Source organism: Anomaloglossus baeobatrachus, chromosome 1, assembly GCF_048569485.1.
Source record: "Anomaloglossus baeobatrachus isolate aAnoBae1 chromosome 1, aAnoBae1.hap1, whole genome shotgun sequence".
NCBI lineage: Eukaryota > Metazoa > Chordata > Amphibia > Anura > Aromobatidae > Anomaloglossus > Anomaloglossus baeobatrachus.
In genome coordinates this window covers 606,147,831-606,169,713 of record NC_134353.1, presented here as the reverse complement: position 1 = coordinate 606,169,713, position 21,883 = coordinate 606,147,831, and positions in this window count along the sequence as shown.

The following is a 21,883-nucleotide window of genomic DNA, read 5'->3' as shown; positions in this document are numbered from 1 at the left end:
CCCCTCTCTGGGACTTCTAGTGTTAATGTGTGTTTGGCCAAATACTGCACAAAATTCTGGGTAAATACTGAGCACAAATATAATTTCCAAACAGCATCCAAAGTTAATACAAAACTGAATTCAAATTAAGTAGCCAAAGTCTAACAAATAAAACTTTTGTTATCTAGTGGCAAGTGTTTCCTCACTCTGGTGCCTAATACATGTGCACATGCTTTTGTTTGTAAAGACAAGGCTAGAAAGTAGGCATACATTCTAATGGTGCCTGCTCTGATGGCAGCTGTCTTCCACTATCCGGATAAAACTTTGAAAGAACTTTTATGCATAAGCCCCATGACCAATGTCATGTTTCACAGTTAGAAGATATAGCAGCAGAGATACAAGCTGATAGGAAAGGAAAGTGCAGCATCGGCATACATCTGCTTCTATCACTTTAGGTCCAGGACATCTTGAGGGGGTAGCGATGCAAGAAACTGAAGTAACTATAGTGCTACCACCTGATGACTTCGTGATCAAGGAGAGGCAATAGATGCTGCAGGGAAGTGAGTGCAGCCCCAGCCTCCTGTGATGTTAGAGGACGTGAAGTAAAAAAAACACACACACACATTTTTTTTATCGCTTCATTGGGGGACACAGGAAACCATGGGTGTATGCTGCTGGGACTAGGAGGTGACACTATGCAAATAAGAAAGATGGCTCCTCCCCCGCAGTATACACCCACTGACCGGAGCTGAGGAGATCAGTTTTTGCTTAGTGTCCGAGGAGGTTGGACACGCAGGGGCTGCTCTCAGCCCTTCAGGTTTGTATTGTTGTGTTTTATTAATGTTTTCCCTTTGTTTTTCAGACACAGCTCGTCAGGCGACGGGGTGTAATCGCTCACCCTGCTCTCCCACATAGAGACCGGTCGCACAGAAGTGGGGTCCGTCCGCCACTACTGTTGTCTTCCGTGTCTGTCTGGCAGGACCCTACCCCCCTAACACTCTCAAGACTGTTTGGGGGGCATCAGCACAGAGGGACAGGCGGATGGTCCTTGCCCCCCTCCCCAAACTCTCTCGCTCCCGAGCCTGATTGTGGGGTAGGAGGACGAAGACCGTACCCAGGATGGAGAGGTACCCTTCCGGTCTCCCCTAGACTATGCCCGGGACGACCGTCGAGATGTCTTCGCTGGCCTTCCAGGATGACCTCAAGACAAGCCGGGAACTCAGATAAGTAATCCAATCCCCCTCCTTCTTCCCCGTCCCGGGTTATGGGGAGGGATCCCGGGTATAGAAGCCCACAGTCTTTCCACCTGGGTCAGGGGGTCCCATAGCCCCCCTAGAACCCCTCACCTTAGCCCCCTCGGTAGTTGTTTTCCCCGGTTCCGCGACCGGCCCCCCTGCCGTGGCGTCCACTATCCGGCGGCCTATCCTCAAACCTTAGCCCCCGGCTCCATTGCGGCCCGGCGTCCCCTCCGGCGGCCTGCCCTTAGAAATTTAGCCCCCGGCTCCATTGCGGCCCGGCGTCCCCTCCGGAGGCCTACTCTTAAAATTTAGGCCCCGGCTCCATTGCGGCCCGGCGTCTCCTCCTGCGGCCTACCCTTAGAACTTAGGCCCCGGCTCCTTGCGGCCCGGCGACTCCTGCGGCCCGGCGTCTCCTCCGGCGGCCTACCCTTAAATTCTAGGCCCCGGCTTCCTTGCGGCCCGGCGTCTCCTCCGGGGCCTACCTTAAAATTTTGCCCCCGGCTTCATTGCGGCCCTCTGTGTTCGCGCGCTCGCCTGACCATGCCCCCAGCCGGAAATTCAGCCCGCGCGCGCGGGCTTTTCAAATTCTTCTGGCTCCCCTGTGCAACCGCCGCCCCCCTCCTTCCTGGCGCCTGACGTCACTTCCCGGCGCCGAGACTCCCGGGGAACGTCGCTCCTGCCCGCACTTCCAGCCTCCCGGCTCGGTAAGTAGCCCCACCGCCGCAGCTTCAGCGCCCCCCACAGACAGCCAGCGCGACCCAGGGCCCCCGCAGTCACCGCTCCAGGCTGCCCAGCACCACTCGCCTCAGACTCCCGGTCTCTGCAAGACTGCAAAAAAAAAAAGACATTAAGCTTTCCGCAAAACCGGCTCTCCTGTTATTACTCCAGGAGCACCTACCCCGGATTCCTGGTGCAGTTCACTTGCAGTGAGCTGTCCCCCCTCTAACACACAGCGCATGGTTATAGAGCGACTTCAGTCCGGGAATATTAACAGTCTCAACCCCCCCCCCCCCTTCTACAGGTGCGAGATGTCAATCTCCTACACGCACTCCATTTCCAGGGGTATTCCAGCGTACTGTGGTCCTATCCACTTCCACCGTCTGTGTTTTCTTGTGCTCCTGCCTATTTTCCTGTTCCTACTACCTAGTGTGTCAGTGTTCCTCACGTAGGGTCACTATTGGTGGGTTAATGTTCCTCATGTCCTATCTGCTGTCATGTACCCGCCTATCACAGGGTCATTGACCCGTCCACTGTTTTCAACCCCAGCCTGTTCACTATCCAGTGTGCCAGTGTCTCCATTTACCTGTCTACTATACAGTGTGCCAGTGTTCCCAGGTGTCTGTCCACTACCCAGTGTGCCAGTGTTTCGCTTGCAATGGTCTACACCAGTGTGCCCGTGGTCTTCACCTGTGTGCCAGTGTCTGTGTGCCAGCGTCTTCCTCCCGCTTGTCCACTATCCATTGTGTCAGCGTCTCTACGCACTGGACTACATCTCCGCGCCAGCGTTTTCCTGTCCCTGTCCACTATCCAGTGTGCCAGTGTCTGTGTACCCCAATAACCAGGTGCCAGTGTCTGTGCCATGCCTGTCTGCCCCAATACACAGATGCCTTCGGGACCCTGCCCGCTATTCAGTTGGCCGGCGTTATTACGCGCATTTGTTTACTCTGGTGTACCAGTGTCCTCTCGAGCCGGCTCACTATTCAGTGCGCCAGTGTTTCTTTACGCACCTGTTTACACCACCGTACCAGTGTTGTGTGAACCTACCCACGGTTTGGGGGGTCAGGTCTCTAATCGCACCTGTCTGTGTCTGCAGACAAAAGAATTTTTTTGTATATAGACCATCCCGTGCAGCATCCAGATTGACAGTTCCACAAATCTGTCCACTTGCTTGTGTGCCAATGTCTCTATATGTCGGTCCACCTTCCAGGGTGCCAGTACCCTCTATCCAGAGTGTCTCTATGTACCTACCCACCATCCGGTGTGCTAGTGTTTCCTGAATGGGCCCCCTATCTCGTGTACCTGTTGGCGATACGCACCTGTATACTACAGCGTGACAAGGATTTGATGAGCCGCGTCAGCATCCACTCTCCAGTGTATCTCTACGCACCTACCCACCATGCGGTGTGCTAGTGTTTTCTTGCATGTGACCTCTATCTTGTGTGCCAGCGTTTCTATTTACACCTGTAGACTACAGCGTGACAGTGATTTGAGGAGCCTGCCCATTAGCCTTTGGGCCAGCACTTCTCCGAACCAGAGGCCAGATACAGCAACTGGCTTAAGTGCTTTGTTCAGCTTTTCCGCTTATCTCTGACCAAGGCGAGAACTCCATCCATCTCTGTCCCATGAGGCGGCACGGAAGCAGCTGTCACATTCAGTGCCAGTACTCCTGATCGATGATCCTGCCCACTACCCTAAGGGCTAGCGTTTATCCACACCAGAGGCTGGTTACCGTAACAGGTATGTGTTTCTCTACTCTCGACCCAGTGAGTCGAACAGACTGGGTCACCTAGTGGGTCAGCTATCTCCCTCATCTCCGACTGAAGCGAGGACTGGGTTCTGCAGGGACCCCATGATGCGCCACGGTTGCAACTGTCAATAGGTTGCTTCCCAGTGACCCAGGACTCTTTCCTACTTCAAACCACCCATTCAGGTGACCAGGAGGTAAGCCAGGGTCCTTTGGACCAGTTCATTGTTCTTCCTTCCTGCACCAGCTATTTACTCACTTCCCAGTGATCTGCATCCATACGTCTGGAGTAACCTTGAGGTAAGGCTACACGCGACCATTTAACCGGAGGGTCGTGTGCTTCACCCCGGCAGCAAGCACGGACCCCATGACGCGGCTCAGCAGCAGCTCTCTTTTGGTCGCTTCCCAGTGACTCGAGACCTTCTCCTACCTCGCACATGCATGAAAGGTAACCACGAGGTAAGGCTTCTCCCTTGACCATACGTTGGCTCCGTCGTTTCTTGAAACAGCAGTCATTTTGGTTTCCAAATGAGGTAAGCAGGGTACAACTCTGTCTGCTAACCAGTATGTTGTCCGTTTTTACTTCCTGCCACCCTCCTCGGGTGGTTCATAGTATTTTTTGGTATCCGCCTATTTTTTGGCATAGACCAGCCTTGGCTGCGCCCTCCACTAGGGTTCCGGCCAGGTACTGTACATATCCAAATCCATAGGTCGTTACTTACATTCTCTCTCTTTCAGATAGAGTTCAGATTCCTCAGTCCCTTCTCAGTCAACAGATGAAGTTAAGAACCAGACACAGGAGCGTCCAATCATCGATTCCACGGAGGACCAGTCTCCCCAAGGGACTTCTAGTATCCTGATGGCCCAGTCATTGGGCTCACTCTTCTGGTCAGGTTGTAGGTTCCAATGTTTGTCTTCTGTCCTCTTTCCGCAACAGAATCCTCCAGGGAGCCCTGATTACTCAGGCCACGGGGTGTTTCCACCCGAACACTCGACAATACAGCGAGTGGTCTTCGCCAACACCTAGACATGACCTGCTTCAGTTTCAGGCCAAGAGGGGTCTTCTTTTCCTCTGTCCCGGGTCTGCCTCACTTCCCTCGTAGCCATTCTAGATGGCTCTTGGAGATATGCTAGATCTCTCTGTAGTCTCCGCCATACCAGATTCCATGTCCGCTTTCCACCGCTTGGTCTTAGCCGCTTGTGCATCCCTGCACTTTTCAAGCAGAGTTCCTGCCAGACCATTTAGACTCACATATTCTCGCTCATTTCCTTCCACTCGTCGTCACTTCTAGTTATGACGTGATGACGCGTTCTAGAATAATATTAAGAATGTTTTATTCTTTCTCCCGTCATTCTCCCATCTTCCTCGCCAACTTCCAGGAATAGGCGTCCCTCTCCTGGTCTGCTAGCGCTTAAGCCAACGACTTAGTCCGAGCCCTTCTTGAGGTCCCCCTCGAAAGGGCCTTCCTTCTCCCACTCCAGGTCATACATCCCAGGTCTTGTGCCTTTTTGTCTCTCTCAGGAGCCCTCCCCCATGGGGGTTCTCCTCCCCCTGATTCACTGCAATGGTTACCCTGTACCTGACTACAGAGTTCGAGTTTCTCCCAGTCACGTTATTGTAGATGCTCGGATTCCCTTCTCCTGTCTGCCACGTCACAGCGGAAATCGGTCCTGGGAATTCCTTTGACTCCTTAACCTTGTTATTTTTCTCCGGACCTCTCAGGTTCTCTGAACCCCTTCCATACACAGGAGAATTATCTCCCGTATTATTTTCCTGCCCGCAGGCTGTTTCTTCCACTAGGGTCACATCACTTCCTCGGGTGCTGTGGAACCAACGGGTCAAGTGTCCCTATGGCGGAATTCCCTTACACTCTTCTCGAGTATCCCGACTCCCTTGCAACCTTTTAGGCAGTCGTTTTCCCTTTTAGTCATTCTGCGGCTATAAGGGGCCAAGGCTCCTTTGGCCTCCACCTTCTGGCTCCTACCTCTACCAGGTGCCCTAGTTTTTCGCTCATTCTTACAATCTCAAATGTAGTACCAGGGTCTGTCGAGTTCTTTCTCTCTTAGCCCGACCTATTGCTGTCAGTCGCCTTAGATCCTTAGCCTTCTTAGGTACAGACCTCAGAGGATGCAGTGTCTCCCTGATCATCCTATTCCCCAGCACACGCATTTTACACTAGTTCTTAGTACTCCCTAGTACTCTAACTCTTCTCCTGTACTTCGGCCCCTGGCCAGGTAGCGTTTCCTTACGGGGTCTAGGACCAGGTTCCGGTCAAGGAATCTTGTCTCTGCTAACACTGTTTGCGGGTTTTTCTCTTCCCACCCTTGGGGACTGCTTTAGGACATCCCATGGTTTCCTGTGTCCCCCAATGAAGCGATAAAGAAAAGTAGATTTTGGGTACTCACCGTAAAATCTCTTTCTTGGAGCCTTCATTGGGGGACACAGCACCCGCCCTTTTCTAAGACTTCAATGGATCCGGAATGTTATAGATTTCAAGCTTCTCCTCGTACTGCTTTTACACAAACTGATCTCCTCAGCTCCGGTCAGTGGGTGTATACTGCGGGGGAAGAGCCATCTTTCTTATTTGCATAGTGTCACCTCCTAGTCCCAGCAGCATACACCCATGGTTTCCTGTGTCCCCCAATGAAGGCTCCAAGAAAGAGATTTTACGGTGAGTACCCAAAATCTACTTTTTTAAGGATTAGCTAGATGGGAAGAAGTGTAGGGTATAATATAATAAATTTAACTACAAAATTGGCGCGGGTGTTTGGATGGATATTTAGAAAGGACATTTTAGGTACTAGACCACCTCATTAGCAATTATGATGTTCTGTGCATCTTCACCTTAGCTGAGAATGCAGAGGAAATTTGTCAGCAAGAGAAGAGGGAGCCACGGCACTTCTGTGGGTTTGTGTACAAATATGATCCTGTCCCGTAACTAAAAAGACATGAAAATGGCACTTAAGATATATTCCGTCTATCTATCTATCTATTTGATTATAAAGATCAATCAAGAATGGTAATAAAGATTCCAGTCACCAATAGGCCTTTGTCAGTACAAAGACTGCAATGTGTAAACAGCTAGGGGCTCAGTGCTTGTGAGGTGCTGCGGCGTCCACCCCTAGTAGAATATAAATCAGACCTTAAAGTGAAATAACACTAGTATCCAACTTAAACAGCTGGCCCAATATCACATTGTGCATGTGTGCTTATATTGCCAGTTGTGCAGTTACGGTTTCCTGAGGGTCATTCCGTGTCAAGTGGACCAGTGGTCCCCACTCGACGTTCTCCGATTTTGCTGAAAATTTATAAGGATGTACATGTATGTTTGAAAAGAGGTTCTGTAAATTTTTAGGGCCAGATCTCAAATATATTGGGCACTGTTGACCTTTCACTGGAGGCCCCCCCAAGCCTGCGGCTTCAGCTAAGAGGATTTTGCAAACTTTGGCACATAGCCATTAGAGTTCTATACTGGCTATGATGCTGAAATTTGGCATACTAGCTCAACTTTTGCTGCTAAACGCGATAAAATTATTACCGGCTATGACAAAACAATATTTCGGCCGCAATTTTGTGTCAAAGTAGCTTGCAAAACGCCTCGCATAAAATTTATGCCAAACTTTGCCCATATATAACTCAAGACCAAAAACCAATAGGAACTGGTGCTTTACCCTGTACAACAAACATCTTCATGACTTTGCATTGCTGCAATATCACGGTCAAAGCATATGTATTTGTGGAAATATTCACACCCACATATGATGAAAAACTTAAAAAAAACGAATTTTACCTATTTTTAGGTCAAATTTCCCAAAAAGGGTACCCCTAAAATATATTAATTCTGTTTTCATTTGAAAGAGCACATTTTTCTCTACAAGGATCATTGGGGGGTTTTTTGGAGTCTCTCCATTTAAGAAAAGAAAAATGCCACTGAACATGGTGTTATTTATTAATATGCAATGAATGCTAACTGCACTATTCAAACCCTTGCGTTGGTCCATGGTGGTTATACCACAACCAATTCCCTAAGAATTGGTATTATAATCCTATTAAGAATTGTAATAATGCTGTCTTTCGAGAATTGGCAGCCCCATCGCCTAGGAGCCATGGCCGATAGCCGTGCAAGGCAAGTTGCGGGTGGTCTCTTTATCGCAGGTTCCAAAGCCTGAGGGTGGGTGTCTTTGCCTAGGATCCCAAGCCTAATATTGGGTATCTTTTGTTGGTTCCCAAGCCATAATGTTCAGTCTAAGTAAGTGGTCTGGAATTGTTGCTGAATTTGCAACATAATCGGTTCAGAGAAGCTGTATTGTCGGCCCATTGCTGTTGCAGCTGGTGCTGGAATTATTGCAATGATCGACTGCTCGGGAATCCAGCATGTATCATTTCTCACAGGCCAGTGAAAGAAGCTAGCTGGTCCATGAGGATGCATAAAATGTATTAATGCATCATGGTCGTCGACTGAAATTTCAGAAATATTTCCAATCCACCAGTTCCTATCGTAAATGCAGGCAATGTATTGCCCTGGCTGGAGGTTTGCAATTGGCACAAAAGGCATTTCTGATCTGACAGATCCATCTACATGGGCAATGAAAGATGAAGGGTCATTTGACACCCTTGAAATGCGAATCTTTTTGTCATCAATTGGCACAAACTGGTGATTTTCTCTTGTTCCAGCAATTGTATGTCCATCTTTGAACCTTTCCTCTTGAACTACCCGTATTTCGTCAATTTTTTCTTTTGGAACAAAAAAAAAAACTTGATTCCATGCAGTTCCTCGTTGCAAAAGTTGAATAAATCCACTGGGGTCAGTATTTGGTTTTCAGTTGGGCGTTGAAGACTGGCACGAGCTGCCAACCTCTTTGCTGTCCCTCCAATCCCATCACAGGGCGACTTTCCATGACTGGTACCAAAAAAATTCCATTCAGCGCTGATATTGAAATCAGCATTGTGGTAGCACAAGTTGAGAACATTTTTGAAATTTTTGTACTGGGCTGCAGATCCATCACTGAAGTAGTGGATATGATGAATCCCATTGATGAGTCTTGAGATACTCCAAAATTACTGTTAAAGTGTGGACTGCAACAAGGGTGTCAAATGACCCTTCATCTTTCATTGCAAATTCAGCAACAATTCCAGACCACTTACTTAGACTGAACATTATGGCTTGGGAACCAACAAAAGATACCCAATATTAGGCTTGGGATCCTAGGCAAAGACACCCACCCTCAGGCTTTGGAACCTGCGATAAAGAGACCACCCGCGACTTGCCTTGCACGGCTATCGGCCATGGCTCCTAGGCGATGGGGCTGCCAATTCTCGAAAGACAGCATTATTACAATTCTTAATAGGATTATAATACCAATTCTTAGGGAATTGGTTGTGGTATAACCACCATGGACCAACGCAAGGGTTTGAATAGTGCAGTTAGCATTCATTGCGTATTAATAAATAACACCATGATCAGTGGCATTTTTCTTTTCTTAAATGGAGAGACTCCAAAAAAACCCCCAATGATCCTTGTAGAGAAAAATGTGCTCTTTCAAATGATAACAGAATTAATATATTTTAGGGGTACCCTTTTTGGGAAATTTGACCTAAAAGGTAAAATTCGTTTTTTTAAGTTTTTCATCATATGTGGGTGTGAATATTTCCACAAATACATATGCTTTGACCGTGATATTGCAGCAATGCAAAGTCATGAAGATGTTTGTTGTACAGGGTAAAGCACCAGTTCCTATTGGTTTTTGGTCTTGAGTTATATATGGGCAAAGTTTGGCATAAATTTTATGCGAGGCGTTTTGCAAGCTACTTTGACACAAAATTGCGGCCGAAATATTGTTTTGTCATAGCCGGTAATGATTTTATCGCGTTTAGCAGCAAAAGTTGAGCTAGTATGCCAAATTTCAGCATCATAGCCAGTATAGAACTCTAATGCTATGTGCCAAAGTTTGCAAAATCCTCTTAGCTGAAGCCGCAGGCTTGGGGGGGGGCCTCCAGTGAAAGGTCAACAGTGCCCAATATATTTGAGATCTGGCCCTAAAAATTTACAGAACCTCTTTTCAAGCATACATGTACATCCTTATAAATTTTCAGCAAAATCGGAGAACGTCGAGTGGGGACGATTTTTAAAACTGGTCCACTTGACACGGAAAGACCCCTATGTTTCATTTGAACATCTTAAATTCAGGGCTTTTTTTAATTTATTTATTTATGAAGAATGACAGCTCATTGCTAGCCATAGAACAGTGCCTCTTCATGCATGGGTTCTCTACATGCCTTACCACACTTGATGAGTACATACCTTGGCTCTCTACTGCCTGCTGCAGGATGCCTTTCTAATACATTTTCTGCCTGTTGTTGCCAATACCCAACCCATCCGCAGGTTGCCAATAACCGCAGGTTAAAGCTTCAAAACTTTGTGCCTATTGGCCACACACGAATGGCCTTTTGGTTACAGTGATAGCCGGACTATGTGACTTTTAACACCTTCACGATCTGTGATGTACATTTTTGTCACAGGTCATGTGCAGAATGTAGGGAGCTTGCTACATACAGAACAGATGCTGGTGAGGTCACTAAGCTGGCACCCGTCTGTCACAGGAGGACAAACTTAGCTCTGATTGCTGTTGTTTTACCATTTCAATGCCGCTGTCCTTCCCCCTACAGCGCTATTTAAATGGCCGTTGGGCTTGTGCATAGCCTCCCATGAGACCCCCTTTCCACATCGCGATCGTAGTGTGCCGTAAATTGCCCGATCGTCTAGAATGTCACTTAAATAACATACTGTAATATACTATAGTATTGCAATACATGGCATAAACGATCACAGGTCCAAGTCCTCTAGATCAACTGAAAAAGGTTAAAAGTGAAAAATCTATATATATAATTGCCTTATTCTGTCTGTCTGTCTTGCTCCAAAATTGTGTCACCGTGACAGTGTCGTTAGAGTGACAACTGTCGGATTGGCTGCTGGGCTTGGCCTGGCCCCGCCCCCCACGGATTGGCCGCTCGCCTCGGTCTGACCCCACCCCCCGCATGGATTAGCCGCTCGCCTCGGCCCTCCGCACGCATCGCCCGCTCCAGCGTACACCGGCTCCCAGTACACATGTGCAGGGAGCCGGCATACGCTGACGCCTCGCCCGCTTAGCCCCGATCAGCGTACACCGGCTCCCGGTACACATGTGCAGGGAGCCGGCATACGCTGCGGTCAATAATGAAGTGTCATGCAGCGGTGAAAGAGTTAAAGACACTGCAAGACACTTCATTATAGGCAGCGGGCACCCCCAGAAGAGAGAAGACAGAAGAAAGAAGACCCCGCAGTCATACTCCCCAGACGCCGACCGGGAGTAGGTGAGCGCGTCAAGGTCCTGCAGCGGCGAACACACACACACACACACACACACACATCAGATCACACTCACTCTCACACACACATCATATCGCATCCACACACTCACAACATCCAGTGATATCGCTTACTTCTCGGCGGCGATACTGTGCGTGCAGTGACCTTACAGGACCTGCCGGAGGATCACATGGCTGGAAGCATGTGGTATCTCCGGATGTTGTGAGTGTGTGAGCGCGTATGTGCGATATTGTCAGTGTGTGTGTGTGTGTGTGTGTGCGTGCGTGTATGCGATCGGATGTGTGAGTGTATGCGATCGGATCTGTGAGTGTTGGCAGAGGAGCACGGCGTGCAGCACAGCTGCTGGGACCGCCCACTGGAGGGCACAGGGAGAAGTGGGGTGTGAGTGTATGCGATCAAATCTGTGTGTGTATACTGTTTGATGTGTGACTGTGGAGCACGATGGGGAGTGCGCAGCATGGGGGATGGAGCACGATGGGGGGTGCGCAGCATGGGGGATGGAGCACGATGGGGGGTGCGCAGCATGGGGGATGGAGCACGATGGGGGGTGCGTAGCATGGGGGATGGAGCACGATGGGAGTGCGCAGCATGGGGGATGGAGCACGATGGGAGTGCGCAGCATGGGGGATGGAGCACGATGGGGGGTGCGCAGCATGGGGGATGGAGCACGATGGGGGGTGCGCAGCATGGGGGATGGAGCACGATGGGGGTGCGCAGCAAGGGGGATGGAGCACGATGGGGGGTGCGCAGCATGGGGGATGGAGCACGATGGGGGTGCACACCTCCCCCCAAAACACACACACCACACACACACTGGGAACCACAAACACCGCCCTACAGACACCGCCCTACACAGACACCCACACACAGACAACGCCGCACACACACAACACCCAACACACAAACACCTCGGCATACACAAATATACGCACATACCGCGCAACACACACACTGCACAAAACATACCTCCCCCAAAACACACACACGCACTCCACACCTACACAAACCGCGCAACACACACAGCACCACACACACACAACACTGCAGACACACAGCGCTCCACAAACAACGCAACACACACAACGCAACACACATACAACACCGCTCTCACCCCCCCACACCCAGACAACACCCAGAACATTTACAGTGCCCTACACAAACACTGGCAACTACACACAACAACATCGATATATATAACAAAAAACATACATTAACTACACAATAAATTCTAGAATACCCGATGCGTTAGAATCGGGCCACCTTCTAATATACATATAAATGTATATATATCTCACAAAAGAGGATATGACACTTTGATACAATGTAGTTAGTGTACAGCTGGTATTGCAGTCTATATTTGGTGTGCCCTCTAAACAATGCTATTAATGTCTAAACCACTGTCAAAAAGAAAAGGAGTAACCCTCTTAAGTGAAAATGGCCAAATTGTGCCCAGTTTTCCCTCCCCGGTGTCATGTTATTAGTGTTACAAGGTCTCAGGTGTGAATGGGGAGAAGGTGTGGTAAAATTGGTGTTATCGCTCTCACACACACACACACACACACACACACACACACACACACACACACACTCATACTGGTCACTGGAAGTTCAACATGGCAAAGAATTCTCTGAGGATCTGAAAAAAAAAGAATTGTTTAGGGCAGTGGTACCCATCTTTCTTATGTGAGGCACATTGATCTCAGAGCTGGTAGGGAGCCACATTCAGCCCCTTTCCCCCCTCAGTAGAGATACCGTGAAGATGATGTAAAGACTGCCAATGCTTCCCCATAAAAAGAATATTGTGACCTCATGCCCCCATTCCTTATGGTCAGAATACTTCCATCCTGGAGTGCCCACTTTACCCCCTGTTCAGTATTCCTATATCAAGCACACTATTGTCCCCAGCTGCAAACACTCCTCTAACTGGCAGTATCACTGGATCTGCAGCTTCCATATTTATCTTTTCTTTATCGTTCCTTTGGGAGACCCAGACCATGGGTGTTTAGCTTCTGCCTCCGGAGGACACACAAAGTACTACACTTAAAAGTGTAGCTCCTCCCTCTGAGCTTATACACCCCCTGGTAGCCAGTCCTAGCCAGTTTATTGCTTTGTGTCAGGAGGCATACATCCACTCATGCATTCTCATCTGATTTGTTTCACTTTTGGAAAGAGTTTGAAGAAAAGCGGGTCCATGTCTGGACTCCCGGCATGTCCCTTCTCACCCCACTGTGTCGGCGGTGTTGTTAAGGTTGATTTACAAGGCTAATGTTTACTCACAAGGAAGTTATCAATACTCAAAAAGGTTTATTCATAGTGGTCTTTAGAGCGTCACTGAATATATATCCCTACAAACACTTCAAAAGACCATTTCATAATACAAAATATTCCATCTTTATTAACATGATTAAAAAACATGTACACAAAGGACACAAGGACATGATAAAAAAAATGTATAAACAAAAGGTGTAGAGAGAGGAATCTATCAAAAGGGCAGAATTTTTAACAATTTCATTTGTGTTACCATCAATATGTTGAAACCATCATCTATCATCCCCTACATGCTGGGGTGAGTTAATGCAAACATATAAAGGGTCCACATACAATTATCCTTGCATATAATCTCTAGATAATAGTAATGAAACTTTTTACTGAAAAAAGCAAGAGAGATGACCCTCATATGGTGAATGAAAAATCTGCATGCAGTTATAATTGAAAGTACTTTGGTTTATAAGCAAAATGCATTTGTCCCATTAGATATAGGTCTGTCATTTATATTTTGCACAAGGGCCCCATATAATGGACAACAATAATGAAGTATATAGCAAAAGGTTTCAGATCTCACACTGAAGGAGGTCTGATAGCGTTTCACAAGTCATTACAAAAGTCCAATTGGACTAAACATGCAGAAAGATGGTATAGTTACCTAATGGATAGAGCCTCCCTCACACCACTCCAACGATCGTTTCACGTATCTTCGTCAGGGAGTGATGTGAGGGAATGCTGGGCAACCTTAAATAACCCCCAAACAGCTGATCGCTATCAATAATAAGCACTGTGTTTACCGGACGCTGCTGGTGCGGACGCAAACACTCCCCCCCGGGCGGCCACGAGGCACGGGTACGTCACCAGACGCGACCGAGGTCGCATGTGATGACGCAACCACGCCACGAGGCCGCAGGGACGGGAGTGCGCATGCGCACCGCAGCGTCAGTGCTTATGATGCTGTGCACAGGGGGAAACAGCTCCATTTTGTTGTATACCAGAAATCGGTTTTCTCCACATGGATAATAAGTATATAGGACAAAAAGTAAATAACGAAAACCCCATATATTCTATTCATAGATTCCAAAAGGGCAAAATTCTAGTATTCGATCTTAAATTCATAGAAATTGCATTAATTTTCATGGTGTGCCATTCATATATCTATATATTTATAACGAACCAGGGGTATATAAGTAAAGCAATAATCAACAATATCCCACATTCCTTACATCCATTATCTATTTATTTGCTGCATATAAGGTGTCCATATCTTTCCCTCGATTAGAATGATTAAAACACATATCTAAAATGATGGCGTTGCGGACAAACACACTCAGAGAATATCACAGGCAATGTTTTCTGGCTCAGTGGTGCTCTGGCTAAGATTCATAGACGACGTTCTATTCATTTGGCAGGGCTCCAGAACAGTGTTGGAAGAATTCCTGAACCATTTGAACGACAACTCATGGAACGTCAAATTATCATACTCGATCAGCAAGACCAGAATCAGTTTTTTGGATTTGGATATCATGGTGGACAACCAGGGAGACCTGCATACCAACATACATCGTAAGGAGACAAGTGTTAATTCATTTTTACACGCCAGGTCAGCTCACCCTTCACATGTAATACGTGCCATTCCTACTGGCCAATTCATCAGAGCGCGACGCATCTGTGACAGAGTTGAGGACTTTGAACAACAAGCAGGAGATCTTCAGACAAGATTTCTCCAACGGGGATATAAGAGTAAATATATTGACCAAGCTTACCAGCGAGCGAAAACTGCGGAGAGATCAACACTTCTGATTCCTCATCGCAAGGGAATCTCTGACAACAAACTCCGGTTCATCACCACCTACCACTCCAGATGGGCGGAATTGACAGATGTCATTTCAAGACATTGGTCCATCCTAAAACAAGATCCTTATTTGTGTAAAATTGTCACTAACGAACCTTCCTTTGTAGCTAGGAGAAGCAAAACGATACGTGAGTTTCTGGTACATAGTCACCATGTGACTACGACATCTCAATTTATCTTTGATTCTAGGGGACCGAAATGGGGTTCTTGGAAATGCGGTAGCTGTTCAGCATGTAAATATGTCTTGAAAACTCAGAATTTTTCAGATGCATTAAATGGTAGAACATTTAAAATTCTCCAACACATCAATTGTAGAACCACACATGTCATTTACTTGGCACGTTGTCCGTGCAAAAAATTATATGTGGGCATGACTACACGCGAACTTCGGGTCCGCATTTTGGAACACATCAGAGACATTAAAAATGCTGAAACAGTTACCGCAGACCAAACCGAGAAACTCACTAAACTGAAACCCATTGCTAAACATTTTCGTGAATGCCACCCTGGCCAGGGACATAACCTTCAATTCTCGGGCATTGACAAATTGCATGTGGGAAATAGAAGGGGCGATACGGGGAAGAAATTGGGACAAATGGAATGCAAATGGATTACCTTATTGAGAACTATGAAGCCAATAGGCCTCAATGAACAATGGGGATTTTCTAACTTCCTATAGGATTATCCATTTGCCTCTCCTACCTGACACCCATTGAATGATCTAATATGAATGCCATTTTTCTGCCCGTGCCACCTTGGTATAACATCATATCACATGCAATTGGAAATATGTCTCAGAGTTGAGGTGAAATTGTGTACCCTGGTCATGGAGTTGTGACACCACATATTATGAGTGTCATCATATATATCTACACATGATATAACAATGATTGAGAGCTTATGTTATCTTGTGTCACAATATTAGCTTGATAAAGATCAATACTTGCTTCTCTTTTTTCTATCTATGCCATGGGTGGCAGGTGGCGACACTGTCTGTCGCCTCTTTCCACCTCATTGTTATAGATGAGTCCGTTATGGACTTTCCTTGACACTTCTATGACTGGTGAGGATCTGAGAATGAAGATCGTTAAGGATTTAAACCTAAATCCCCCCGCACTTTTGATGCTACATATGGTGGGTGGGTCAACAATTGATGTCTTTCTACTATGAGTATCATCGTATATACCTATTTTTGAATGAACAATGATTGACAACATATACCACCTTTTGTGGTAATGTTAGTCCGATAAAAATTTATAATTGCTCTTTTTCTCTATCTATGCCATGGGTAGCAGGTGGTGATATATTCTATCACCTCTTTCTACCTCATTACCATAGATGAGTCCTATATGGACTTCCTCTGACACTTTTATGATTGGTGAGGACCTGGAAATAAAGATTGAGACTTGTATCTCCCTACCTTTTTGATATTATGCATAGTAGGTTACCAATATGCGACACCCTCTCTGGCACATCGTCGCTGATACCCTACACTTTTTTGTACAACCTCCACATTACAGTGGACATATCTAACACGACTTTCATTAAATGCGTGGATATATACTTTCTAATTACTATGCCATACTTGGTGAGTGGTGACGCCTCTGTGTCACCCCTCTCCGTATTTTCGCTTTAGTAGGGTCTTTTATGACCATAAAGTTCAAACTGCTAACTGTGATATTCTCTGAGTGTGTTTGTCCGCAACGCCATCATTTTAGATATGTGTTTTAATCATTCTAATCGAGGGAAAGATATGGACACCTTATATGCAGCAAATAAATAGATAATGGATGTAAGGAATGTGGGATATTGTTGATTATTGCTTTACTTATATACCCCTGGTTCGTTATAAATATATAGATATATGAATGGCACACCATGAAAATTAATGCAATTTCTATGAATTTAAGATCGAATACTAGAATTTTGCCCTTTTGGAATCTATGAATAGAATATATGGGGTTTTCGTTATTTACTTTTTGTCCTATATACTTATTATCCATGTGGAGAAAACCGATTTCTGGTATACAACAAAATGGAGCTGTTTCCCCCTGTGCACAGCATCATAAGCACTGACGCTGCGGTGCGCATGCGCACTCCCGTCCCTGCGGCCTCGTGGCGTGGTTGCGTCATCACATGCGACCTCGGTCGCGTCTGGTGACGTACCCGTGCCTCGTGGCCGCCCGGGGGGGAGTGTTTGCGTCCGCACCAGCAGCGTCCGGTAAACACAGTGCTTATTATTGATAGCGATCAGCTGTTTGGGGGTTATTTAAGGTTGCCCAGCATTCCCTCACATCACTCCCTGACGAAGATACGTGAAACGATCGTTGGAGTGGTGTGAGGGAGGCTCTATCCATTAGGTAACTATACCATCTTTCTGCATGTTTAGTCCAATTGGACTTTTGTAATGACTTGTGAAACGCTATCAGACCTCCTTCAGTGTGAGATCTGAAACCTTTTGCTATATACTTCATTATTGTTGTCCATTATATGGGGCCCTTGTGCAAAATATAAATGACAGACCTATATCTAATGGGACAAATGCATTTTGCTTATAAACCAAAGTACTTTCAATTATAACTGCATGCAGATTTTTCATTCACCATATGAGGGTCATCTCTCTTGCTTTTTTCAGTAAAAAGTTTCATTACTATTATCTAGAGATTATATGCAAGGATAATTGTATGTGGACCCTTTATATGTTTGCATTAACTCACCCCAGCATGTAGGGGATGATAGATGATGGTTTCAACATATTGATGGTAACACAAATGAAATTGTTAAAAATTCTGCCCTTTTGATAGATTCCTCTCTCTACACCTTTTGTTTATACATTTTTTTTATCATGTCCTTGTGTCCTTTGTGTACATGTTTTTTAATCATGTTAATAAAGATGGAATATTTTGTATTATGAAATGGTCTTTTGATGATTTACAAGGCTGCAGCCTTACATGCCGCGCTCCTTCACCATCCCTTCTGGGCTCTGGCTTGAAGTGGGAGCCAGCATGGTCTCCATGCCTGGCAGGAGTCCGGTCTCCATCCACAGCCCCTTGAGGATTCTGTTGGACCGGAGCACTCATCCCCAGGGACATGGCCCTGCGTCTCAGCAGCTAAGTACCTGAGACGTTTATGTTGGGGGTCCCGGTTCTTTATTGTAAGGGGAGAGTATGCTGTATGTGATTGTTTTAACTTTTCCGGCGGGTTCTCTAGCTTTTGCCTGAGAACCGCGCCGATGGTGCCTGCTTGTCGGCCTCGCCGCTTAAATTTAGGCCCTGGCTTCGCCGGGGGCCTAGTTTCATTTTCCTGCCCTCGCATGTCACTCATGCAGAGGGACAGGTTCGGCTCCTCCCGGCGGCCGTTCTACACAGGGGAGGGACACTCCCCACTGCTGGGGCGTCCCTCCTTCCTTGCAGGTCTCTATAGCCCTCCAGTTCCCGCTCTTTTATAGGAACGCCCTCTTCTCAGGCAGAGTTCACTCTGCTCTGGGACATCCTGCATTCTGCATCTCTGCTGAGGTGCTGCGACTGGGGGACCGGGCTTCGGGATCTGGAGGGCACACAACACCGCGCTCAGCGGTCTGGTAAGTCTCTGGTTGTGGACCTCTGTATATTCTCCCTGGGGTTTATTCTCTGCAAAGCCCCCACTCCAGCAGCATGTCTCACACAAGGAGCAAGGCTCCAAAGCTTTATTCTGCATGCACTGCATGTAAGCTCCTGCTGCCTGAGCCGAGCACCTATCCACATTGTGATGTCTGCTCTAACTTGGCGGTGCCACAGCCTGGAGTCTCACCCCCAGTGGTCTCTCGGGCTGCTGCTGCACCTGTGACTGAACCCCCGGCCTGGGTAGAGTCCTTTTCTAGGTCCATATCCCAGTCATTTGCTGAGTCCATGGGGCTTTTGTCCAGGACTTTGATGAATATGCATCAGCCCCCCTCACAGGGTGCCTCTAATACTCTTGACAGAGGACTCCTATCCTCTGACCTCCGTCCATCGGAGTTCACGGAGGATTCATCATCTGATCCCAAACCCCGTCCTTCTAAGAGAAGGCGCAGGGTTTCCTCCCCCTCCCCATCCCACGGCTCTGTCTCAAGAGCTGACTCTGAAGATGAGGAGGATGCCCTCACTGGGGGCTCGGAGGCTATGTATCCCATCGATTTCTCTGAGGGTGACTCAGATCTTAGTGATTTGATTGCTTCTATTAATTCTGTGCTGGATCTCAATCCGCCAGTGTCAGAGGAGCAACTCTCTTTGGCAGAAAAACATCAGTTTACCTCGCCTAAGAGAGTGAAGAGTGTGTTCTTTAACCACTCCAGTTTTCAGACCGCTGTGACCAAACCCAGGGCCTGCCCTGACAAACGCTTTCCAAAGCGTGGTTCTGATGACCGGTTTCCATTTCCACCTGAGGTGGTCAAGGAGTGGTCTCACTCCCCAAAGGTAGACCCTCCGGTGTCTAGGCTCTCAGCCCGGACCGTTGTGTCGGTGGCTGACGGCACCTCACTTAGGGATTCCACTAACCGTCAGATTGACCTTCTGGCTAAATCTGTGTATGAAGCTGCGGGGGCCGCGTTTTCCCCGACTTTTGCAGCAGTGTGGGCTCTCAAAGCCATCTCTGCTTCTCTAGAGGAGATGCATTCCCTCACCAAGGAATCTATGCCTGAGATGGTTACCTTAACTGCTCAGGCTTCAGCTTTTTCATCCTATGCCATGTCTGCCATGCTAGAGGCTGCTCACCGCACTGCGGTGGCTTCAGCTAATTCTCTTGTTATCCGCAGGATTTTGTGGCTTCGAGAGTGGAAGGCAGATGCTTCTTCCAAGAAGTTTCTTGCTGGGCTCCCTTTTGCTGGTTCACGGCTGTTTGGTGAACAGCTGGATGAAATCATTAAGGAAGCTACTGGCGGGAAGAGTACTTCCATGCCACAAACCAAGACCAGGAAACCCGCCCAGGGTAGGAATCAATCGAGGTTTCGTTCCTTTCGTTCCTCCAACTGGTCATCCTCTAAGCCTTCCGCCTCGTCCGCTAACTCAGCCAAGGATCAGAAATCCAACTGGCGCCCAAAAGCGCGTCCGCAGAAGACCGCAGGAGGTTCTGCCACTAAGGCAGCTTCCTCATGACTCTCGGCCCGCTCCAGCCACGTCCTTAGTCGGTGGCAGGCTCTCCCACTTTGGCGACGCTTGGTTAAAGCAAGTCTCCGATCAGTGGGTGAGAGACATCATATCTCACGGCTACAGGATAGAATTCTCTTCCAGCCCTCCAAACAGATTTTTTCTCTCAACTCCCCCCTGCTCCAAGGCCGCCGCCTTCTCGCAGGCCGTGGCGTCCTTGCAGGCAAACGGAGTGATTGTCCCAGTTCCCGCTCAGGAACGGTTCAGAGGTTTTTACTCAAATCTCTTCCTAGTTCCAAAAAAGGATGGTACCTTCCGGCCCATCCTGGATCTCAAGCTTCTCAACAAGCATGTCCGGGTGCGGCATTTTCGCATGGAGTCTCTGCGATCAGTCATTGCCTCTATGACCCAAGGGGAGTTCCTGGCGTCCATCGACATCAGAGATGCCTATCTACATGTGCCAATCGCAGTGTCACATCAGCGTTGGTTACGTTTTGCGATAGGAGAGGATCATTTCCAATTTGTGGCTCTCCCCTTCGGGTTAGCCACGGCCCCTCGGTTATTCACCAAGGTCATGGCGGCAGTGATTGCGGTCCTGCACCTCCAGGGGTTAGCAGTGCTTCCTTATCTGGACGACCTTCTGGTCAAGGGTACATCCAGCGCAGACTGTCAGCGGAGTGTTTCGCTCACTCTCGCCACCCTAGCCCAATTCGGGTGGCTTGTCAATCTTCCCAAATCCACTCTGACTCCGACCCAGAGTCTCACGTACCTAGGGATGCAGTTCGAGACTTTGCCGGCACTTGTGGAGTTGCCCTTAGACAAACAGCTGTCACTCCGGTTGGCGGTGCGCTCTCTCCTGAGGCCCCGCCGTTATACCCTCAGGCGTCTGATGCAGGTGCTGGGTCAAATGGTGGCCTCCATGGAGGCGGTTCCCTTTGCCCAGTTCCATCTGCGTCCTCTGCAGCTGGACATTCTCCGCTGTTAAGACAAGCGGCCTTCCTCCTTACAGAGGTTAGTGGCTCTGTCGCCACGGACCAGGAGCTCTCTTCAGTGGTGGCTTCGACCCCTCTCCCTGTCCCAAGAGCGCTCCTTCCTGACTCCGTCCTGGGTGATTCTCATCACGGATGCCAGCCTATCCGGCTGGGGAGCGGTACATCTCCACCACAGAGCACAGGGCACTTGTACTCCGTTCGAGTCAGCCCTTTCAATCAATGTGCTGAAAACCAGAGCTGTGCTTCTAGCTCTCCTAGCCTTTCACCACCTGTTGGCGGGCAGGCACATTCGAGTCCAGTCAGACAACGCAACAGCTGTTGCGTTGCCTGACTGGACTGTAGCTGTTGCCGTGGCATCTTCCGGACCGTCCAGACCTGCTCCCGCAAGGTCCGTTTTTCCGCCCGAATTCTGCGGCACTCAAATTGACGGCATGGTTCGAGTCCTGGATTTTGACGGCTTCTGGTATTCCTCCTGAAGTCATCTCCACTATGACTCGGGCCCGTAAGTCTTCCTCCGTCAAGATCTATCACAGGACTTGGAAAATGTTCCTGTCCTGGTGTCGCTATTCCGGCCATTCTCCTTTGCCATTCTCGTTGCCGACCCTTCTGTCTTTTTTACAG